We start from the raw sequence: 22,853 nt of genomic DNA, 5'->3' as shown, positions 1-22,853 counted from the left end.
ATGTTTACCGTCGCTATCTGATCAGAATTTCTCGCTGTCACTCCCTCTCCTCCATTTGCTGAACCACAATAATAAAAATAACTCTCCCTCTTTACACATGACATGCTGGTTGTTACTTGGTACACTAGTTTTAGGGTTGAATATTATTAATTCTGCAGTTCTGCCTAAATGATGGCTCACCACATATACAGCAGCATTATGAAACAATCTGTTTCTACAGCTGGAGGCATTTTCCATGCACCAGGATTCAAAACCCAAGATACTGTATTCTTGCTCTGAATTCTTGGCTCAACATTGTTTTACACAGACTGGATTTAAAAGGTCTCTGCTCCCTTGTGCGGGTGTGGTTTTTAAAAGAAAAGCGTGTTTCTGAATATTAGCTTGAGCTAAAGGAACGGCTTTCAGAAAGTGGGCAGTGTGCAAAAACATGCTACTGACCAATCAATGTTGTGGACATACATAATAAGCTAATAAAGTAATTGCGTCATTTTCTGAGCTACAGGCTCAACGACCACGAACTCTTGTATGCCAAGATTACTTAAAGTACGATGGGGTGGGCAAAAAACAAACAAACAAACAAACATGAATGTAGTGTGATAAGATACACGGGCGGTAATGGGCGTAAAATTAAATCTGTTACTTCTCAATTCTAGGATTCAAAATGCATCCAGAGTTCTACACTGCCATACTCCTAATGTCCTAATGGACAGCCTCACTTCAACACAGTAAGTGAACGTCTGTATGTGTGTTAGTGAAACGTACATTCAGTGTACTGTATTAAACCGAAGGGTGTTTATTTAATAACCGAAAATAACCAATTTTGCCAAATAAAAACCGATAATCTCCCCCCCCCCAAAAAAACAGTTGAATACACGAAAATAAAAAAAAATATTCGAATAGCACATTACATAGAAGATTAGCTACGAGCAGAAGCAAACACTTTTTTTAAAATGCTGACACTTGACAAGTGTTAAGTCTGTTGAGTTATGCCACCAGCAACTCAACCAGGCTTAGCTACATCCGACATTAATATGTCTGGCGTTCAAAATGCACGTTCATGTGAATGCGATTTGCATATTAAACGTAAAGACCCTAATTAATCATGCAATGCTTATAACAACAACATTCTACAGTAAACATATTCTGTTTGAAATTGTGTTGCCAATTTTGTTGCCTTGTTTTCAGCTAAAGTGAACAGATCCCTGCTTGAGTTCCCCTGTAATGACGCACACAGCAGCTTCTGCAGCTGTTGCTAGGCAGTTGTGAAAAAACACTTCCGGGAGCACAGCACCAGCAAACTTTTAATGTGTGAACTGAAATACAATAATGTATACAGCAAGTGCTAAAAGAAGGAAGCCAAACTTGGGTAATTTGACTATGATGAATATAAAGACATACTACATGTTAAAACGGAACAATGCCTAATAAGAAAAGGCAAGTTATTATTTTAACTGTGGACTGCAGTTCAATGTAAAACATCTACTGATGGCTTTCTGTGAATGGATAGTAACGTTAACATTTGCTCTGACCATTAATAGTACAACTAAGTATGTTCCTTGTTTTGAATTACTTACAGGTTATTAAACAAAGTAACTTGACTTAGATTCATCTGATGTCAGTGCTTAATGGCTAGATGTAAATGGTAGTAATGCTAAACTATGGTAAAGTATTTTCTATTGTTTTGGCCAGGTTACAATATTTGCACTATTTAGATTTTACAAATGTTATTATTTGTTATAATTAAACAGATGTAGAACACTTAGGATGCTATATAATGTGTTCTTTTATTCTGAATACAGCAAAAATGATTATTTGTTTTGTACTGCACAGCATTATGCTACTGTAGCTTTAATTGGAAGAGATGCGTGCTGTGAATGCATCTTACTTCAGTAAACAAAAGGAAAAACCTGTGCCTAAGGAAATAGAGTATTGAACAAAAAACTCTCGCCTTGGACATTGTTTGTGCACTTCATGAACCCAGTTGGCTCCTCTGAAGAGTAAACTTAAACTTTGCCGGCTTACACGATTATACTGTCTGCTCGTACAGTACAGAAGAATTTGCCTTGGGAGCGCAAGAGCAGGGACTAGCGTTCAGGTATTCGAACACCTGAACATGCTGGACCCTGTGTATTCAAACAGGAAACTATTCAAAAATATATATATACACTGCCTTGCAAAAATATTCAGACCCCTGACCAATTCTCTCATATTACTGAATTACAAATGGTACATTGAAATTTCATTCTGTTTCATATTTTATTTTAAAACACTGAAACTCAAAATCAGTTATTGTAAGGTGACATTGGTTTTATGTTGGGAAATATTTTTAAGAAAAATAAAAAACTAAAATATCTTGCTTGCATAAGTATTCAACCCCTGTGCTGTGGAAGCTCCCAGTTTACACCGATGAAAGAAATTGCCCTAATGAGGACACAATTACCTTACCATTGGCCTCCACCTGTGAACCATTAAAGTTGCGGTCTGAATACTTTTGCAAGGCACTGTATATTGCATACACACATACACTCCTATGTTGCTCAAAAAAGTCTGTTCTTTTCAAATAGCTTTCATAGTTCTGCATGTGTCCACAAGCCTCAGTCATTGAAGCTAGCTTAGGGTACATTACTTCATAGCCTGAAAGAATTTTGTCCAAGGATAGCAAGCCTTCTGCTTTCATTTGCTACTGTCAGCAGTGTTTACATCAGTTACAGCCTTTACCAAATGTGGCTATTCCTTGAAACTAGGTCTATAGTGCTAATACCAGTAACTTCCACAAATATTAAATGTACAGTAAAATCATGATTTGTATTTGAGATCTGCCCTTCCTCCCATTCCAAGCCTCTGCTAACTGCAAGTGTCCTTTCTCCCTTTCTGCTTTCAATGCAAAAGTTGCAGAACATGTCTCAGATAAGACCTCTGGCTTGCTTGAAGTGTTTAAAACCCTGCTTTGACCATTATTATTTTGTTTTGCTGCAATTAAGGCCGGTCCTCAAGGAACCTTGCAAAACTACTGTCCAAGATCTATTAGAAATCAAAAAAGCAGTTATATCCCTATTTAACTCTACTTTGCAAAGTTGCACAATCTTTATATATACACACGCAATACACTGTGCAAAAAAATGTGTCAAGTGAATCTGTAACTCATTATTATTATTTGTTTATTTAGCAGACGCCTTTATCCAAGACGACTTACAGAGACCAGGGTGTGTGAACTATGCATCAGCTGCAGAGTCACTTACAACTACGTCTCACCCGAAAGACGGAGCACAAGGAGGTTAAGTGACTTGCTCAGGGTCACACAATGAGTCAGTGGCTGAGGTGGGATTTGAACCGAGGACCTTCTGGTTATAAGTCCTTTTCTTTAACCACTGGACCACACAGCCTCCTAATAATCCCTGTATACCAGGGAGGAAACTGATCAGGAATTGTAACCCACCCACCAACCATCAACTTTGCAATCTTCCCACGGACTGTGGAACCTGCTCCCACTGCAAAACCATGAACTCTGAATTACTGACTCACTGGAAAGTATCATCAGACAGTTCACCTGCTGACAGAGTTGCAAAGTATTTCCAGCCGTGGCAACTTCCCTCACCCCTCCCCTCACATGTGCAAGCCTCCTTAAAGCACCTTCTGAAACACAGGCATAAACACCCCTGGCATACTATACCAGTGGACATGACACTATATAAAAGGTGCTCGCCACGTTTACTGTATGCCAACAGCATATCGTTTCTATACCAAATACAGTCAATTAATTGACTCATACAGGATTGTACACATATATATATTCAAGATACTGCATACTAATGTTGCATATATGCTGCTGCTAAAACACTAAACCTAAAATGACTTAACAGCAGACAAGAAGAAACTGCTAGGCAACGTCTGCCAGGTTATTACCAAAAATATTATATTCTAGTGCGCATTTTAAAATAGTAATACAACCGGATAACAAAATAGAAACAATCAAAATACATTTGAGAATACCATGCGCATTTCAAAGACAGTGATTTTAAGTAAAACATCTTTCTTAATAGATCCCGGTTATGAGGAGTTGAGAGATTGTAATCCCCAATAACAAAATGAATTTAAAAAACAGAACCAAATTTGGGGAATACTTGGAATGCGAGGTTAACTCCAGGCTAATTCCAGTAGTCGAATAAACACGATATGCTTTTAAACATCAGGAACAGGCAGCCACTGTCATCTGTACTGCTTCTCTGGTACAGAATCTGATAGCACATAGTTACCATTTATGGGACGACACTTCAACAGCGGAGGACATTAAAACCAGGCTTCTAAGAACCTTCAACAGCACAGAGCTTTCCCTTAACGTCATATCGTATTGTTTCTCATAGTGGAGATAGACTGCATGATACTATGCCATTACACGCCGACAGCATCTGGTGCTCTCCTTGGAGGTCTTTAAGTACACCAGGCCTAGTCCGGCTTGACTTCTGGGACCTGGAGAGATCAGAATCCATGGTGGTGGGATTCAAACAGATCATTCCCCAAGAGCTGCACACAGGTACTTTGAACTGAGAAAGACATTCCATAATTTACTGTCAACTCATCCCATAATAAACGTATGCTTTTCGAAGCTACTGGAAAGCAAATCATTTCAGGGGTTTTAAGAAGATTCAATACGGGAAGCAAATGCACAGATAACGCAATATTGACCTTAATACAAATACTGCAATATCACTTTAAATTAACATATAACTTAATTTAAAACAGCTGTATGAAAGTTAAGTTACCCAAAAACATTACTTCCTAATTGTGTGTGAGGCTCACTATATGAAAAACTGTGCCATTACACTTTCAAGCAATGAGCTCATCTTTACCTAATGAATTCCCAATTCACCAGTACTACTGAATTATCCACAGTTCGGAGCTTGTGCAAAACCTAGTTGCAACTCCTTACAGAAGCCCTAGGTTATTCCTTTTAATAACATGTTAGCAGAATCTTGGCACATTTGTTGTGAACTTTGTGTGAGAATGGTGCACGGGTTTTCAAGCTGTGAGTCACATCACTTCAGTGTACTTGGTCTAAGTCAGTATTCCTATTTAGGCAACAGTTCTGTATTACAACATTATGCAACAAACAGAAAGTTAGATATGATGTTCTTAGTTAACAGAATGCATTTGTCTGCCCTTCCACCACTGAAGTGTTTCTGTATAAAATGAACAATGTTCCTTTGCTACATATTACTATCTTATCAAGCTGGTTAAGAAAACCACTTCTTCTGCATCATTACGTACATTCTGCAACCCCGTCACTCATCTTCACATCGGCACTCTCAAATGCAAAAACACTATTTGCTTCATTAGACCTTGATCTGATGCACTGTAAAAGAATAGTAAGAGACTTGCGACAGAGACACCTTTAGATTATCGTTACTTCTGTAGCCATACATACAGTACATACATACAGTACATACATACATACAGAATGTAATACTGCTGCTGTTACACTTCACTTGTGTATATTATTAATGTGGAAACCAACACCCAGCTTTTGTATTTGCAATAGAGGGCACAGTACTTTACCTAGCAGTTATTACTTTGGAGCAAGGCGGCTACAAACAGGTCCATTCGATGAAATGTAATGTTTGCAACGTTGGATTAGTCACAAATATCATCCCCAAGACTTCATAGGAATAAGGATCTTCTGGCAGGACCATCATCATAACGACATTCATGACTTGCGCGAAGAATTTTAATCATGGCACTGCTATCCTTAAAGCTGCTTTTTAAAAAGGACCAATAGCTTGGTGTTTTACACAATGTTACTAAAAGGATATCTACACTACAATTAAAATTGAATCCTTGGCCCAGTGTAGCAAACACATCTTTACGGAATGGTTTAAGAATGAAATCATTCACGACCCTGATTGGAAATATTTTTAATAACTCCAATTATCTAATGCATCCTAAATAATGGAATGGATGATTCACAAATGATTAGCTACATCCTGGATTTGAGAACTTAAACACAGTCTATATCTATCTATCTGTCTATCAGGGCTGTCACTCGATTAACTTTTGATTGGTTAATTTATATGGACATTAGCAGATTAACCGGTAGATTCATCCCTGCATGTTTTTAATAAAGGTAATGATCTTTTGTGGCTGTCCTGCATAGCAATACTAAAAAATTCAATAGAATCTATACATTTTTTTTAAAAAAGCCTATTGGGAATTTGGTCTTTTTAAAAGCATTTTTATTATTATTTTAGTACATGTAACAAATTTTCACAGAACAACCTCAATCCATGAAAGAGTTTAGTAGCAAAATAAAATGCACAAGAACCAAGAATGTTTTTTTTTTTGTCTTTCATGCAAAACACAGAACAAAAGCAATAATAATAATAATAATAATAATAATAATAATAATAATAATAATAATAAAACACACAGCTTACATACAGAATTTATAAAATGCACAGATTTCAATACATCCCATTACGTTATATTACTACTGTTCAGTGATCAGTGTCACAAACAGCAACTCATTTATATATAAAAATTTTAAAAAAGGTATCCCCTCCTGTTGACAAATTGCATATACATAATTTATAAACACTTGCGTTCTCTGAAATTTATAAAGAAACTTAATCCTGTCATACGTATTCAGAGGGATGTAAGGGCTAAATAAAACGGCAGTCGCCATCTACAGCGTTCTGTTTATTAATCTGCTAATACGTACTTTGTAGTCATAGGAGGACCAATTAAAATGGTTAATGTAACGTGGGATGACTGCAAACAATATTACTAACTACTCACACTACTCTTGTACGAAAAACTTTGATTGCAAATTAAACTGAACACACTTACTTTTCCAATGATTTTCCCTTCCAACTCCAATTTATACCCAAAACAAGATTAGAGTTTTCCCTTCGGTTCGTAACCCAGAATTTTGAGTTCTCTCCAACTATCTCCACGTGATACTGTATGTGATGACTCAATTTCCCATGTGTTAGTTACTTTGGATCTTAACCCTATAATGCCCAAACAGAAAATTCAAATTCAGCACGATTAAATCTGCATCAGTTCTTTAGTTGACTAATCTGTTAAATAGGAAGAGCCTTTATTATATATATATATATATATATATATATATATATATATATATATATATATATATATATATATATATATATATATATATATAGCGACCAACTTGTTGCCCATTTATAACTGCACTTCTGAAGGGATGACCACTTTACAGGAATCCTATCCTACTGATATTTACAGAGAAAAGGCTAGTGCATAGACAGAAAGGCCATCTCCTTCTGCTTTTCGTCACTCATGCTCAACTGAATCAAAGGGGAGGTTGCTCGACCCTTTACATCAATTAACTGGAAAGCCTTTTAAACAAGAATTCATTATACCAACTTTGTCTCCCACACAGAAGAAAATAGGTTAAAAGGTCATCAAAATGATAATTTCCTGTACCAGCTTCAGACACTTTCTCACCATGTGGTTAGGAGTTACACAGAAACAACAAAATATTACCGAAACAGTTATGGTACCCTAAGACATTACTGCTGCAAAAGACGTAGATTCTGTACTGTGGGAACTTTTTTTTTTTCATCTTATGTTGGCTACAATCAACTTTATGCTAACTAACTAGAATAATTTATATAATGGCGAATTGTCTTTTTCGTCCGACTGTTTGAAGTGAGCTGTTGAAAAATTGCAAATCAGGTAGTTAGCTTGATCCTTGCTGTAGAAAGCTAATTTGATCATGCTACAAGATTAACATTGAGAGAAACAAAGTCTTGTTACGTGTACAAACAAGATGATCCTATAAGATTATAGAAACCACTTACGTCATGCCTGACAAACAACTTGAACATAAAGGTTATGATTAAAATACACAACACCTTACAATAATATTTCCAGTTGTTACTTTGTTTTGTGTTTTAGAATTACACACACACACTACATGTGTCACATATCATATCATATCATATAACCCACAGGCTTCCGAAGAAAATAAATAAACCACAAAAGAAATATTTGCAAAGGTATGCTACCCAAGCCCATGACCCTCCATTCCTCACTGTGTTTGCTTTAGCCTTAGCAAGCTGCTGTGCCCGTTCAGCTGTTTGCAAGTCTACGATCAGCTAATCATAATCCCTTATTGCAAACAGTCAACGTTTTATTGACAGAGCTATCACACAAAATGAAGCGAGCAACCTCCCAGACATTTCGACTCTCAATTTTATATATACTGTCGTTTCAGACGGAGCAAATTACCTCTGCTGTACAATATATGGCAAGGGAACAGGTTTAGTAATACATACTCTGGAAGACAACCTAAAGCAGCCAGGGGCTATACAGTCATTGAATCACGATTAGTTTGCTCCACAAAACCTTCCTTTCTCAAGGCAGAAGGCATTATTTGTAAAGGATAAAGAAAAATAGCCTCAAATGTCACACCACATTCAGAAGTGGATATCTGTATTTTTTACAATTCAGGTGGCATAAATAACGTTAAAAAAACAGGCGATGGTCCTTAGCAAGTTCCTGCTTTAGAGTTTAAAATCATCCACCAGGTTTCACAACATCAACTTGCAGTATTCATATTATTTCCAACCATTTCCACCATAGAACCATATTCCAGCCAGTATAGCCATGTTAGGTAAACTACAGAAAAATTAACTACTAGCTCAAGACAAGATAAATTACTAGCCGACCTCAGAAACTTAAATGTTGCAACTGCATCCTGAAAAAAGCTGTCAAACCTTCTTTGCTCAAAGAGCCAACTTCCCCAGCGTTCCGGTGTGTTTAACATGCCTTTGTCATGGGGAAGTGTGTTTGAAAACAAACACAGGAGGTATTTATAGGCTCCTGATGCCATGGTAACCACACATTTATTTCTCTTTAAATCTAACATCTTTGTGATGTGATTCACTACAAAGCTAATGATGTAACAATCTACTGTTCCTTTCTATTTAAACCTTCAGGCATCATGGTATCTAGTCTATTTATCCAAGTATTTTCTTTTATTCTTCTATACTGTACATTATCTAATTTTATTTTTTCTAAAACCACAAACTAAGTCATCCATGGTGTGTCTGTTCCTTGTAAAGTGCTGAACTATTTACTTTTTTATATTTGATAGGTGGTTCTGCATTCTTTTACATAATGTACCTGTCTCTCCTACATATTTCTGTGATTTCACTTTTATCTTAACCAATATATCTGCACACTTTACATGTGCTTTTACACATCTCAGTGTCCCTTAATGTATCTACGACCCCTTTATGTTTACTGAGGACTATATATATATATAATTTCTAAAATGAGACATTTATGAGTGTGGCAGTTGAGTCTTAAAGTTGCATAGATTGAAGACAAATACACTGTACTATGCATTAAAAAACTGCATACAATATAACATTTCAATTGCAGTAAATGGAGTACAAAGGCTGCCACAGGAAAAAACCATGGACAACACATGGGACCCAATCCAACAATTAAATTGCTCTGAACCTATGGGATTTATTTGGCAAGTTTTAACTGTTGCAGATAACATTTCAAGGAAATATTTTGAGCAAACACATTTCTCCTGAATTATACATATAAAAGGCTTTTTTTAACACTGCAACTTTAAAAAAAAAAACATATATACTACAATGAATAATGACTGGCACATACTAAATGAAACTCATCATGGTTCTCTCACACTCAGCACAAATCAATGTACTGCACAAGTTCAAATTAACCTTATCCAATACAATGTTGCGAGGCAGAATACTTTATATTTGAGCTGCACTATCAATACATCTGAAGCAATACAATCGTCCAATCTTAACACACTTATTTCACAACTACACACACAAACACGGAGCCTTACTTTAACCACTATGGCAGCAACCACTTCTATTTTAAAACCATTTGTTTTTAAGTGAAAATAAAATGATACTGTATTCTGCCTGTACAGTACATTGTCAAATGTGCTGTTGCAGTAGAAAAAGTTTAGCTAGGCCTATCCGACACAGCATGAGGAAAACCCTTATGAACACGTTACACAATTCTCATTCCAGCCCGTCAATCTGCTTTTTAGACAGGCCCTTATTAAATAATTTACAGTACAGACAATAAATTAATGTTTTGCGATAACATTCCGGCATTTTAACATTGTACGTACGCATGTTTTATTGTCCAGTGTACAGTTCTTTACATAATTCAATTAAATACATGTCTATGAAACAAACATTTATTTATTTTAATACAACTATCACAAAATAGTAACTAGCCAATTAATTCGTCGGTCATTTTAATACTATCTACCGGTACGTTAATGAAATGGGGCACCGGTTTCAATTACATTATTTAATTGACAAGGCAAACCACGCTTCAAAAGATCGCTCTGTAAGTTTTTGTGGATATTGTCACTATTCGACTTTATTTTGTATGTTTAAAAAAAAAAAGAAAGATTTGATAATATAGGTATTTTAAAAAAGAAACGGCAGACAGAGATATCCTGACAGTATGAACTGAACTAGGCGGGGCTCGCCTCAGTCAGACATCAACCCCCTAGTGACTGCTGTGCTTGCAGAAGCTTCAGTAAAAATGTCCTAAAAACAACATGAAAATTTGCATCAACGTTCATTTATTTCATTTTTTTTACAAAAGCTCAACGCCCTTACTGCATGTTAAAACATCCGGGCCTGGAAGTATGGATCGGGTGGTGTTATGAGGAGCCAGAAAATTCACATTTTTAAACTACACAATCTGACAACTTTTCCATTTCCGTTCTAACTTCTTTACCCTGTCACAAGGTAAAAAATAAATCACAAAACGCCATTGCCCCTACCCTCCTTGCACCCAGTTTGGACTTAGCCTAATAATATTTAAAAAATGCCTAAAAGTTTAAAGTTGACCTCGGGAACAGGAAAGGCAATGCTGTCAAGTAAAATAAAAGATTAGGAGGAGTTGGTCTGTTTCAGCCTTGCTCCGCCATATTTTAGACATTTGACCTGCTCTTCCGCAAATCGGCTGTCTTTAAAATTGCGTTTATAAACCGGTTTCCGTGTTCACTTAACCAACTGTTACCGCACTGCCGTCTCACGGGCGGGACTCCGCCGGTGGTAAAACCCATCTGCAGTGTTATATCGACGGTTTTCACCGCTGGCTAATAGTACAAAGTTAAATTAAAATCTGCCCGGACACATACTACTTACAATTTCCCTCTCCGCAGCTCCAATCTGTTTGTGTGTCTCTAACGCCGTGCTGTGCTTCGCTCGCGCTCGCTCGCTCTCTCTCTCTCGGGGTGAGGTGGTGAGTTTAGAGCATGACGTCGCAGCCTCGGTTTCAGCACCACTCACAAACTAAGAATGTGCTACTCGTGTGCTTACATTAAGAGGGGTATCTCTGCAGCCTGAGTCCTGCAGCCGTGCAGTCATGCGTGCGCAGGTTGTAATAGACGTTACGGTATTATTCGTCTGCTAAATGTCTGTAATAATAATGTTTTTAAACGGTCTATTAAATAATTATGGTTTAATCAATCATGGCATAATATTAGTGTTTTTTTTTTCCAAATACATTTCAAGATCTGCTCCTAGGGAGCTCCTACACATTGATTTAAATAATCCTCATCATTATTTTCTGTACCCAGTCACATAGAAATGTTCCTCATATGCTTCTTTTTTCAGCTACTGAGATTCATTATTATTGGGGTAATGTCATACAGTGTGATATGGATAACTATAATACTATGTAATAATGCACACAGTGATATGCATGTTACCATATCATCTGACATTCATATTGCAATCGTGTAGTACAGTCATCTGTACTAAAATAATAAACCTTCATCAACAGTTTCAAAATGGCCCTTGTATGAAAAAGACAGGGTCTTAAATCAATTAAAGATAACAAATAAAATACATAGGAGGCTGTGTGGCCCAGTGGTTAAAGAAAAGGCCTTGTAACCAGGTCCCTGGTTCAAATCCCACCTCAGCCACTGACTCACTGTGTGACCCTGAGCAAGTCACTTAACCTCCTTGAGCTCAGTCTTTCAGGTGAGACGTAATTGTAAGTGACTCTGCAGCTGATGCATAGTTTACACACCCTAGTCTCTGTAAGTCGCCTTGGATAAAGTCGTCTGCTAAATAAACAAATATATTTATGTAGTCAATGACATGCACACGTCATGCATGCACAGGTACGTCACTTCAAAGACCGTAAAACCAGTCTTTGAAAAATACTCATTATTTAAAATGATATTGCTCTGATTTAAATAAAATTGCAACTAAATATTTTACAGCCTACAAAGAGTGTGTTGGTATCGGGGGAATTGTTTTTTCGCTTTTCTTTGAAATTTGAATTTATAAGACAAAAATACATATGTTATGTAAAATTGACGTTTTCGCTTTGTTACGTTTATTGTTATTGTTAATAGTAATCGCTTGATGGGGGTCGTATGAAGTTTCCATCTGCTGTATTACGATAGGGTACGATGTGATCATGTGATTGGGGTGTTCAGATGAATGAGCTTGCGTACAATGATGACGTCTATTAAAAGCTGCGTACGCATGACTGCACGGCTTGAGGTCGGCTCCAGGCTGCAGAGATGCATTGTTCCTTGCACTGGGCATGCTGGGAGTGAGAGAAGGAAAGATGCTTCCTGCAGCATAGACAGCATACACACATTACACAGAAGATACCACAATGAAATATGCTGTGGGTCTCCACCTCTATGTAGGCTAATGTGTCTGGCCCTTTTATGATATAGACGGACTGTATAGCGGCCAGTTTGCCTTTTGCACGTTCATAAAATGTATTGCCAACGACTGTATTTTGTGTTACAGATAGGCGCGCGATTCCATTTATTTATCAGACATTTCAGCAGTCACATGGTATGTACAGTATAGAAGTATATGCACGTGCAGTATTTGTTATTGTCGTAGGTATGGTTGCCACCTACCCCTGTTTTCCCTGGATCGTCCAGGTTTTGAGGAAGGTGTCCCGGGAATTAAATATGCCTTCCCAGGACACTTGTCAGGCTTTTGGCATTCAGGCAGTTTTTAATGGACCTCTATCATGGACTCTCTTCACCAAACCTTAGGGAATGTTTTGGTATTTAAGCAGTTTTTAATTCGACCTCTATCATGGACTCTCATCACCAAAACCTAGGGAATGTTTTGGTATTTAAGCAGTTTTTAATGGACCTCTATCATGGACTCTCATCACCAAAACCTAGGGAATGTTTTTGTATTTAGGCAGTTAATGGACCTCTATCATGGGCTCTGTTCACCAAAGGACTGTTTAAAAAAAAATTCTGAATAAATGAATGAAATTTGCAGTTCAATAAACCTTTTCTTCAACTCTTTTAGAAAGCACTGTTTAATCCAAGAGAATGTTAATAATCTCTCTCTAAAACCATCCTTAAAATAACATTCCTTAAAAAACCTTTGCATCCTACAGGTGGTTCTATAGCTTTCAATCCTCTTAATTAGTGTAAGTGTAAGGATTTCATATTATTATTTTTTTTCTCAGCACTAAAAGTTTTATTCTTATTATTTTCCAGGTGCCTGGGAAAAGTTTATCAGAAAACTGAAGTGCTCAAGCTCAAGCTTTGTTAATTATTGTTATTTTGTTAGATTATTTTTAGAATCTGTTTCCTCATGAGCTTGCAAGGCTGTATCAGTTTAGCTCTTATCTGTTATACAGCAGCGTTGCAGTGGTTTTGTTATCCTGCTGTGAGCGGACTTACCAAAAATATACAACTGGAATAGCTCAATCTCTTTCTAAGGTTCCTGCGTCCAAACAGCTAAAAATGTTCCTCAAAGCTGCCCCACGTAAGATGTAGGAATGTTTTTGTTTTGTTTTGTTTTGTAGATCATTAATGAAGTGAATACAAATCCAAGCCTTGAATTCTGTTTAAAACTTTACCACAATAAATGTACACTGTGCATATACTGTACCGTTATTTAAAGTTGTTTACTATGTTGTTTTTTGTTCTGTGTTATGTGCAATCTATGTATGAAACAGCATGCAACATGTACCTGATACCACAGGGTGTTCATAACTGCTGCTGATTAGTACGGGAAAAACAAACAACAAATGTGTGATACTGAGGTTTATTTTCCATCTTCTTGGCCAAATATATATATATATATATAGTTAAATAATCAGTAGCTGATCAGCCACGCATCCAAACAAAAATACAGATAATAATAAATATATACTGTATATAGGGGCAGGACAATCCGCCACACTAAGGCAAGAGCCTTGGCCCCACCCCCAGCATGAACTGAGTTCAATAAGGACCCCAATGTTAATTAGGAGCTCAGCTGAGCTGTTGGTGGAAACCCTGTTTTTGGTCTTGTTCCTTGGGATATTCTCCCCTCTTCTCAACAATGTACCCTCAGGGAGCCTCTGTCTTGCTCTTCTCAACAATGTACCCCCAGGGAGCCTATGTGTTGGTTTCTAGGAAACAGGGGGAGTCAGGTATTCAGGCTTATAACTACTTACAAAACAAGCCCTGGCCTGCTGCATCCCACATACAGTGCACTTCATCTGAGACAATTGTGTAATTAACTGACGACTGCGACTAGCTCACACTGTGCATGTTTCACTTCCTGCTGCAGCCCAGAGAAAGAGGAAATGTGGAGGAGGAGCGAGTGTTTGGAAGCTCTCGGCTGGTGTGACTGCTGGCTAGAGTGAGATAAGTGAAGGCAAACAGCGCGTGACACAGCGTGGATTGGGAAAGAGATGGGAAAAGATGTTCCTGGTAGAGCTGTGGGAAGCACTCTGAAATGACTGCATTGTGAAGATTAAGAACATGCTGTAACTAATGTGGTTACTGGCTATATGACCCCACCTTGAAGCACACCCATGAAGGCATGAATGCCTCCCTGCTTACAGGGGTCATGGGGAGTGGTCTGTATTTGGCTCCTCCATGGGCCAACCAGCAGCCCCCACATAGTGTACAAGCTCACCCTACAGGGGTGCTTAAATAAGCAATGCAAGGAAGCAAGGGTTTAGTACTACTTCAAAATGATGTTTTAAATACTATAATATATCATTAAAAATATACAATGTCTGTTTTTAAGACATGGGCAATTTGCCCATTGTGGAAAAAAGGGCCCTTTGTAAGCAGTATCTGACCTTGTGCGCTGCTCAGATATTGTGGGCAGTCTAATTTGACAGTCTAAATTGGGGAGAAAAAGGGGGGTAAAACAATTGGATGATCTACAAATTGAAAAAGTATTACAAAAACAAGCATTCAAAAGGAATACATTCAACGAGACGCTGGTCGCAATTGTATTTGTTAGTATTGCTCAATGTAGCCCTATTGAATGTTGTATAGTTATGGACGATGGATAAAATAAAACTAAATGAATACATTATTAAAAAAAAATTAATACAAAAAAAGTCTAGATTCAGGAGGGTACACATAATTATGATGTCACACAAGTCACATGATATTCAAAGAGCCCTTTATTGGACATGTGGGAGGAGCCCCCTCAAGTTCCGCAACACAAATGACTTCAACAGAAAAAACTAGCAATTCTCCGCTATAGACTTTTGTTGAGAATTGCTGCTTTAGTATCATACATCGTAAGGAAAATCAATATGCTGTTTATCTACAAGCTAGACACGGAAATACACAATAAAAATGATCTATTGAAGCCCACTTAACAGAAGACAATTGAAGGACCACAGACCTAGTGCTGAGAACACTAGTCTTGAATAATTTATCTGAACACTCCCCCCTCTGATTTTCTTTTATTAACTGAAAAATAAACAGTTCAGCGTACATTGAATCATTCATCATAGCCCTCACAAAGTGTGCAGGCTGCAGGGATTGCAGCATGTCCATAAGGTTTGTCAGCAGAAAGACCCATTGCAGTCTATGCCTTTACCACTATATCAGAGGTGCAGTGTGGGTTTGTCAGGGGCCAAAGACCCCACAGTATCATTTTGTCAAATGTGACCTCTTAAAGTATCTTGAATTAAATATCTTTAAATTCCTGTTTGAATGCTTTACATCAGGGGTGTCCAATCCCGGTCCTGGAGGGCCGTTCCACTCCAGGTTTAACAGGTAAAGTGAGATAATAATGAACTATTGCAGGGTCTGAATATAAATTTAATTGGTTCCATTAAGCGATTTACAATAGGGTTGGAACAAAGACCAGGAGTGGAAGGGACAACTTTGGACACCCCTGCCTTACAGTTTCAAATTATGTTGTTCAAATGTGTGATTCCTAAACGGGGAATAAAGTCCATTTGAGGGGGTCTAATAAACTGGCTAGTTTTGTTTTTTATTAAACTGGAATACTAAACTGGAATGCAATCCAGGAGCTTGAATGACATCATATCCTGCTGCAGAGTGAAGCTGTACTGTTTGGACAACTTAGTGCTGTTGCTCTAGAAGTGATCCAAGCTTTTGGCAGCATTAAAGCACTGAATATTATAAACAGGGATTGAGCTTCACTGTATATTTTTGACAATTATGCCAAATACTGTATTAAATCACTCACCTTGAATGGAACGTATTTGCTTTGAGCCGACTCAGGTCCTTCATCGAAACATGTAAGTTATGCAACAAGTTTCATAGACTTAGACACTTCGTGTGATAACCCTGCATTTCTTTTCAAGGTGTTGCAAGCAGGTAGACATTTACACATACAGATAGAAAGATAGTCCTGTTTATATACAATTCACAGATATAAATAATAAATCAGCTGCAATTAACTGGGTCGGCAGAGATAAACAACGCTGAGTGTCGGTTGGTTGGATGTCAATCAAAAGTTACAAATCGCCTTATTGTGACAAATCTCCAATCAGTGCCAAGGGGGACAAGTTAAATAGCCAATCAGAAAGACGTTAAGGAACTAGATCACAACAGGCCCTCACTTTAGGTCCTTAAGGTGGGTCGCTCCTCTCAAAAACAAACAAGACAGGCTGTAGTTTTCTTATATAGTAACATCCCTCAAACACATTTAGCAAAGTGAGTGAAATATTTGTCAGCTTTATAATTTACGATTTGATGTTTTGAGTTTCTGATGAATTACACAGCCATATACAACATCAACAATGCAAAAGAGCCGGATCATTGCATTCATGGTTTTCGATCTTTAAACCTCCTCTCATCTCACTGACAGGGGACACAATCCGTAATCCGCATCACACAACCCTGCCCGTTACATGAACAAACAAGTTAGGGCCGCCCATGAAGACATGACAGAGAGCTCAGTCACCTTGTGTCTTTGAGAGAGGCTGGAGTTTCAGGGAATTTTAATTTGCAAGCTGCTGCCGTGAAGCTCGCCACTAATGTGAGAGCTTCACGGGCAGATTCCCTTCTCTCAGTGAGTACCAAATGACAAAAGCAAAGTAAAAATGCAATTATCCTCCAAAGGAATATTGAATAAGTGGAGAATGAGCTTGTTGCAATTAGTGCTGCGCTTCCTTGCAGGCCATTAGGAACCTATTACTCAGTCCTGCTTGAAACATTTTGTTTAATGTGCTACCGTTCTGCAATCAAGGTTTGTTACTCTCACATTTCTTTTTACCTAGAAACATACTTCAATTTAAACTTCTAAATTGGAATAAATGCGAATTCAAGACAGAACAGGAGGGACTCGCAACGCATTGAAAAGATAAAGGAAAGCATTAATGTGCAGTGAAACATGCTTTAATAGCAGCATAAGGGATTTAAAGTGAGACAGATATTCCCAGGCATTTATCAGAGGGGTAACTCCACACACTGTCAGGAGGTAGTGCTTCTATCACGCTCGCAGCACTGTCACAGCGCACCAGCACCGGGTCTCATGCTTCTGCCCCCCCTTTGTCTACAGAGCAATTCTCCTCTGTCACAAACAAACACATCACTACACCCCGCCCCCTGCTCCCGGGCAGCTCAGCAGAGATCGAGAATCTTGATACAAATGATCACATGATCACAAGCCTGTGATGGAAGTCATGGAACTGTGACACAAAAAACGCATTGGCAACAAATTATGTTTTAACCTCCATCACTGTAATCCCATACCTTCTTCAAGTCCTAAGTACTGGTCAGCCTTCATGTATTAGAGACTTTATGGCACTTACAAATAGTTTCTACATGAATGTATTATTACCAACGTGGCCTGAGCCCAGTTATAGTAAACTAAAATGGAAATGTGCAAAGTCAGCATGGCACAGCGGTCTTAAGTAACAAAGCAATGGTTAAAAAATAAATGAGATCTGACCAAAAACCATGTACGGAAATATAAGAACATCATAAAAGTTTGCAAATGAGAAAAAGGCCATTTGGCCATTCAAGGCTCGTCCCTTGTGGCACAGCATTCTCCCTTACTGCCAAGTGATATTAAAGGAAGCATCTGATATCTACAGAAGGGGCCAAGTTATAATAAAGCCGGACAATAAAATGTGTGCTTTTTAGCCAGGACACTAGGGTTAGCGCCATTTTCTTCTTCAATAAGTGCCTTTACAGACGGTACTGCAGGTAGTATAACTGTGCTCTCTGCATGTCCGCTGGCTTGTGACACACTTCTCATTGATAAAGCTGATAAATCTCTCATTGATAAAGCTCTACGCCGCTGTTGCAAAATGAAATTTGTATTTGGTTTCTCCAATGGTGCAACAGTAACCTGTCCTACAGTTTACCACAGTAAATGGGCATTTTCCCAGTGCTTTTCCTATGCATTTACCACAGTTTACCATGGTTTGCAGTGTTTTTTTAATATGCTTTACCATACCTTTCTGAGCTTTATTATGCGTACCTGTGCTTTATAATGCTTCTACTATTGTTTTCTTACACTTTGCTATGCTTTTACTATTGTAAACCTGTATTAGGGTAACGAGAGCAGATGCTGACAGGGCTGCTGTCACATTGTTTACTGCTGTAGTCTGCATTGACAGGAGGGTTTTATACACTGGTTAGCTCTATAAACTGCTTCCTGCTGGCTATGTAATTCTCTATATCTCAGCAACAGGAGTTCCGAATGTTGCTACGGTGACCTCTCAAAACATATGACTGGAAGTTGATGCCAGGGAGGTCACAGGGGTCAATAGTGTTAAGGATGTGAATAAATAAAAAAATCAATACATGGTAATAGAGGTACCCGCTGGTCAGAACCTGTACATTAGAACATAAGAACATAAGAAATCTCACAATTTGCAACTGCTGTTTGTGTCTTCCAGAATATTTGCATCTGAAGAGCTGACTTTCATTTTCCTGTCTAACTTTAAGCCCCAGATTCTCAGAAATGGCTTTTAAAGGGAATTCCAATAATATATTCTGTGTGGGCTGTTCAGTCAGTAATTTACAGTAGTTCCTTTTTTCTTCTTTCCTGTTTTACTTACTGTTGTGTTAGCCAGAGATAACAAAAGACAATTGGGCCAATTCACAAACATTAAATACTGTTTTAAGAGATTTTTTGAGGGTGTTTATAAATACAGTTTAGGTTAAACAGCGCCGATGAATAAACTGCTAACCCTCTTTAAAATCTTTTACAGAAGTTCACCACAACGCTGCTTTAATTAATCAATATAGGCTTAACGAACAAACTATTACTCAGAACAGTCCTGAAAGTGCTCTGATCGGATGTTCTTACTCTTTTTATTGGGCAACCATTAAAGTTCAACTTGCAGAAATACTAACAGAAACATAGTAAATTCAATGACAGTCGTTTAGACTAAAAGCCTGTCTCTTCAACAGAACTTGAAGACATTAAGAAAGAGGTTTAGTGGAAACGTTTGTCATGAATTCACAATTTACCACTGCAGGTATTGAGTGGATCTTAGTTAAGGATGAACCTATAGATGAACGGATTCTCTTATTTCCTCAAATATATTAAATACTTTTGTTACAGACATGTCTTTAATTAGATCTCAAACACCCACTCATTGATTGCATGGCGTATTGCGTTAAATAGCCCGGATATTTCTTCATAGTATATATTTAGACTTTCGTTCCCCTACCCCTACAGAGTTGCAAAATGCTGGAACGCCCCACTGTGAAAATACAATTAGGATCTTTGCTTTGCTAAATTGCTCGCTACAGCATTTTCCATGATGATGCTGCAGAGGAAAGGCACGTGAAAAATGAGATCCATCTGTCTGTGCTGGACAAGGATGTGACAAACTTCCTTATGAGAACAGGAGGCTGATCATTGCATTCACACCATAACCTCGAACCCCACCACCCCCCAGGTGGGGAAAGAGACGCCTTCCTTACAGCAGCTATTAAAAAGTACAAAATAAAACAAATAATAACTGTGATAAACATAACAGGTGTTTTTAGTTGTTTTTTGTACTTTTATAACCCCAATAAGGACAGTGGAATGCAATCCTAGGGAAAGTTTAGTCACACTAGCTAGGGACTAGATCTATTGTGTTATTGTAGTATCCATTGTAGTATTTTAATATACTTATACTAATCATGTTAATTGCCTAACTCTTTCTTGCTGAGAACTGAACTTTTTTATACATGTAATGTGTGAGAGGTAGCATCTGTTCTTTGTTAAGTAAGGACTGACTGCCAAGTCAAGATAGGCCAAAACATATTGAAGGTCTATACTGGAGACGGGAGTGATAATGAAGGGTCCATTGAAGATGTGTGGGAATGTGAATCAGGAGTAATAGTTGAAAGCCACCGCTTGCTTTGCCCTAGTAGTTGCTTGGGGATGACCCAGCAAAGACAGAAAGTAAGACAGATAAAAAGGCTGGTTATAGTGCAAGACTGAGACAGACTAGGAGGAAAAAACACAGAGGCAGCTGATCTTTTCCAAAGCTCCCTCCTGCTGAAGAACAGACGCCCGTCGCCTGTGCTCCCACTAGGATCTAGGGTAATATCCACCTTCACTGTTATATCTGCTGCTTATATTGAATGCATTTCTATAGAGACTCATAATAGTGTTGATTGTTGTACTTTCCTCCTTCTTCCTACACCTTCGGCACCTATTCTAACATAATTAAAAGGTACAGCCATCCTATTCATGGTACCATAATCTCACAGTATGTGTATTCTTTAACTAATGTACCTAAATGCTTACTGTGACTTTCAGATATACTGCTAGCTCTTTAGCACCACCTGCTGGCCAGAACACATGTACAAAGATCAATGCACTGCGTAACTACCTACATGCATCTTCCCACAACTCATATTTGGGAACCTGAATTAATTTCAACACACCCTGAATAACCATGATTCAAAACCTGCAGTAGCAATACCCAATCCCTCTTTATTGGTAAGGCTACAGTTCAGAATATAACCATGTGGTACTACAGTGTGTGCTGAGACTAGAACCGTGAAGAAAAGAGCTTGTTTGCATTCAACGCTGTTGGTCGTTTAGAGACAACTCTGTCCAAAAGAACAGGCAGGCCATTGACAAACGCCAGGGCGACATACATCATCAGAGCCCTGTGTTCCATGCTGTACTCTTCTCACTTGAAGGTTCTGGATGGAGTTCACAGGCTCTCACTTGAAGGTTCTGGATGGTTCACAGGCTCTCTTGAAGGTTCTGGATGGAGTTCACAGGATCTCTTGAAGTTCTGGATGGAGTTCACAGGCTCTCACTTGAAGGTTCTGGATGGAGTTCACAGGCTCTCACTTGAAGGTTCTGGATGGAGTTCACAGGCTCTCACTTGAAGGTTCTGGATGGAGTTCACAGGATCTCACTTGAAGGTTCTGGATGGAGTTCACAGGCTCTCACTTGAAGGTTCTGGATGGAGTTCACAGGCTCTCACTTGAAGGTTCTGGATGGAGTTCACAGGCTCTCACTTGAAGGTTCTGGATGGAGTTCACAGGTTCTCTCTTGAAGGTTCTGGATGGAGTTCACAGGCTCTCACTTGAAGGTTCTGGATGGAGTTCACAGGCTCTCACTTGAAGGTTCTAGATGGAGTTCACAGGCTCTCACTTGAAGGTTCTGGATGGAGTTCACAGGCTCTCACTTGAAGGTTCTGGATGGAGTTCACAGGTTCTCTCTTGAAGGTTCTGGATGGACTTCACAGGCTCTCACTTGAAGGTTCTGGATGGAGTTCACAGGCTCTCACTTGAAGGTTCTGGATGGAGTTCACAGGCTCTCACTTGAAGGTTCTGGATGGAGTTCACAGGCTCTCACTTGAAGGTTCTAGATGGAGTTCACAGGCTCTCACTTGAAGGTTCTGGATGGAGTTCACAGGTTCTCTCTTGAAGGTTTTGGATGGAGTTCACAGGCTCTCACTTGAAGGTTCTGGATGGAGTTCACAGGCTCTCTCTTGAACATTCTGGATGGAGTTCACAGGCTCTCACTTGAAATTTTCAGTACATAGCACTGACTATGACATTTTAATAGTGCAGGCCATACATACAAAAGACAATGCTAACACTTTTCATGGTGAATCACAATATTTATGCCAACTAAAGGGACAATATTTACGGTTTTCACTCATTTATCCCACTGTGTTTCTGTATTTGTACAACACTGTTTTAACAGTGAACCATAACAAAGCCATATACACACCACTTGCCACACAGCATTTTCTACAGGTAAAACTGGTGATACATTTGTTTAGTTTTCTTTAGATGTGCATAATATTTATATAGGATATTTTTTTATAAGGGTTTGTTCTTTCTTCAGTTGGTATTAAGCTGGGGGCTCCTGTTCAAGATCACATCTGAAAACGTCTTCAGTAAATGTCTTGAACAAGTTCACTACAGCAGAGGTATTAGTACTGGTGTAACGTATATATCATGACATGTAGTACAGACCCAGAGCAATATAATCACAGATTATAAAATTCAAGAAGGCAGAATCAAGCCTGTACCACATAACTATGAGAGCCACGGTGCAGTACGGTGCTGTGTTTGTTCGAAGAAACCACGTGGTTCAGTGATTAAC

The 22,853-nt window shown here is 38.4% G+C and overlaps 1 protein-coding gene across 1 annotated transcript in view; it reads right to left on the bottom strand.

Annotated features, from left to right (window-relative positions):
* LOC117419830 (ras-related protein Rap-1b) overlaps window positions 1-11,364 on the bottom strand; it is a 39,352-nt gene extending 27,988 nt beyond the window's left edge. The window contains exon 1 of the mRNA XM_034033079.3: window positions 11,202-11,364. The gene's annotated coding sequence lies outside the window, so the exon portion shown is untranslated. The remainder of the gene's footprint in view (window positions 1-11,201) is intronic.
* Window positions 11,365-22,853: the final 11,489 nt, after the last annotated feature.

This window comes from Acipenser ruthenus, chromosome 14 (assembly GCF_902713425.1).
Source record: "Acipenser ruthenus chromosome 14, fAciRut3.2 maternal haplotype, whole genome shotgun sequence".
Classification (NCBI taxonomy): Eukaryota; Metazoa; Chordata; class Actinopteri; order Acipenseriformes; family Acipenseridae; genus Acipenser; species Acipenser ruthenus.
The sequence above is the reverse complement of the archived record's forward strand: the minus strand, read 5'-3'. Positions and strand labels throughout refer to the sequence as shown.